The sequence below is a fragment of the Sebastes umbrosus genome, unplaced genomic scaffold (assembly GCF_015220745.1).
Source record: "Sebastes umbrosus isolate fSebUmb1 unplaced genomic scaffold, fSebUmb1.pri scaffold_145_arrow_ctg1, whole genome shotgun sequence".
NCBI classification, from domain to species: domain Eukaryota; kingdom Metazoa; phylum Chordata; class Actinopteri; order Perciformes; family Sebastidae; genus Sebastes; species Sebastes umbrosus.
Genome location: NW_023618468.1, coordinates 15,001 through 17,500, shown reverse-complemented (window position 1 = coordinate 17,500; position 2,500 = coordinate 15,001). Strand labels below are relative to the sequence as shown.

The following is a 2,500-nucleotide window of genomic DNA, read 5'->3' as shown; positions in this document are numbered from 1 at the left end:
GTCTGAAAAAAAAGATCTGAAAAATGTCCGAAAAAAAGATCTGATAAAAAGTCTGAAAGATGTAAAAAAAAAAAAAGTCTGAAAAACACTGTCGGCCCTTTATTGACATGAATCTATTGACAATTTTGTGTCTGTATTATACGATATTACTGTTAATGACTGATAAATATACAGAACTTATTTTTATTTTGTTACATTTCATATATATACATAAATATATCTATATTCAAATGTTTACAATAAGATTTTTAAATGTCGGAAGAAATAAAGTCTGAAAAAAGTGTCTGAAAAAAAATACTGAAAAAAAAGTCTGAAAGATGTCAAAAAAAAGTGTCGGAAGAAAAAAAGTCAAAAAAGGGTCTGACAAAAAAGCCTGAAAGATGTCAAAAAAAATGTCGGGAGAGAAAAAGTCTGAAAGATCTCAAAAATAAAGTAGAAAAAAAATCTGAAAGATGTAAAAAAAAAAAATGTCTGAAGAGAAAAAGGTCTGAAAGATGTCAAATAGAAAATCTGAAAAATGTCCAAAAAATACCCCCTAAAAAGTCAGAAAAAAAGTCCAAAAATGTCCGAATATTTTCCAAATACTGTCTGAAAAGTCTGGGAAATGTCCAAAAGTAGCAAAAATATGTAAAAAAAAAAAAAATCCTGCCAAAAAAGTTAGAAAAAAGTCAGAAAAATTTTCTGAAAGAATTCTGAAAGATGTTCAGAAAAATATCTAAAAAAATGCCGCCAGAAAAGCGCCCAGAAAAAGACAAAAATGAAAAAGTCTGAAAAATGTAAAAAAAAAAAAAGTATATATATATATATATATATATATATATATATTTGAACCCGCTCTGACTTCCTCTCATCACATCACTGAACACACATGAAATTCATCTTTTAATAAACACTGAAATAATTCACACGTCACTCAGTTTGTGTGCAAACAGCTGCTGTTGTGCACCGCTTTACTGGTTTTACTGGTTTTACTAGACAGTTAAATACAGTTTGATGAGTTTCAGGCTTCAGATCAACTAATGAGGCTACAGTCATCCAGCAGAGGCACGAAGAAGAAGAAGAAGAAGAAGAAGAAGAAGTAGAAGTAGAAGTAGAAGAAGAAGAAGAAACACCCCCCCCACCCAGTCCATCAGTTTGGTTCAGTTTCTGTCTCTGATGCTGATGTCACACGTTAGGCTCCGCCTCCTTCACAAAGAAACAAAACATAAAGACAAGCGGTCCGTCCGTCCCGTGGACCTAGAATCAGAACGCCGCTCAGCTTCCTGGTTTCCTCCAGTAGATAAAACATCCCTGAGCAGCGCCCAGAGAGCGCCGACCGTTATAGACGTCTGTAGAACTGCTGACAGGACGCCACCACCTGACGACCAGCTGATGACCAGGTGACAACCAGCTGACGTCATCACGATGTAAATTCTGAAGTCTACGGGCCAGCGGGAGAATCACTACTGAGCACGCTCAGTGGGCCGCATACCAAGGAAGTCAACCAGGAAGTCAACCAGACGATAGAGAACTAAGAGGCGTAAGCGCCCGGCAAGTAGTTCTCATTGGACTGAACGGGCGCCATCTCGGGTTCCGGTATCCGGGGTCGGTCCACGGTGCGTTCAAGTGACTCATCAGGTGCTGTGATTTCAGCCAATTACAGGCAGGATTAACCGCGTAGCCATGGCAACGAGTGGTAGGTTCACGGACCGTTGGGTTTTATAAAAATATCATCAAATCTGAAATGACATTTATTCTGTAAATGACTTCTGATGATTTATTGTACATATAATATATATATATATATATATATATATATATATATATATATATATATATATATATATATATAGAGTATATATATCCATGTAGATCTGAGGATTATTAATTACATTTTAATTGATCTATTAATCTGCGGTGTAATTGTCGGTGTCCTGGGATCATCTCGTTAATGTCATTAAATGAATAATTAATGTGTTTAATAAATGATATTAAAATGACGACAGCAGCCAACAGATCTGAGAATCAACGCTCACATTTAGCACTTGAACGCACCAGCAGCCGTCTCTGCCGTCGGACCCTGAACGCATCACAGTGACAGTAGGAGGCGGGGCCTGAGGCGTGACACAGCTGGCGTCATATTGCACAACCAATCAGCTCGCTCCGCTGCTGACGTCTCCAAAGTGTCCAAAGAGGATTATTGATAAGGCATCTGATCGGACAGGAAGTCCCGATCCACCCGATCGATCAATCGATCAGTCCGACCGCCAAAACTACTTCCTGCTCTCAAAGAGTCTTTTTCTTCAAAATAAAAGCAGATGGAAACAGAAATCAACAGTTTGTGCTTCAGTCTGTCAGAATCAGGGCTGATCAATAACTGATCAATAACTGATCAATAACTGATCAATAACTGATCATCAGTGGATTTTATCTTTTTCTACCAGTTTCAGTGTTTAAAGTGATCTTAAAGGAACAATCTGGTGTTTTTCTATATTTCACTTCCAAACAACCTGTCTCACTT

The 2,500-nt window shown here is 37.4% G+C and overlaps 1 protein-coding gene across 1 annotated transcript in view; it reads right to left on the bottom strand.

Moving 5' to 3' along the window:
* Positions 1–1,943: 1,943 nt before the first annotated feature.
* Positions 1,944–2,500, bottom strand: part of tmem259 (transmembrane protein 259) — a gene marked incomplete at its 5' end in the record, with an annotated part of 10,044 nt that continues 9,487 nt past the window's right edge. Inside the window, one exon of the mRNA XM_037763056.1 lies at positions 1,944–2,500. This exon is cut by the window's right edge and continues 1,781 nt beyond it.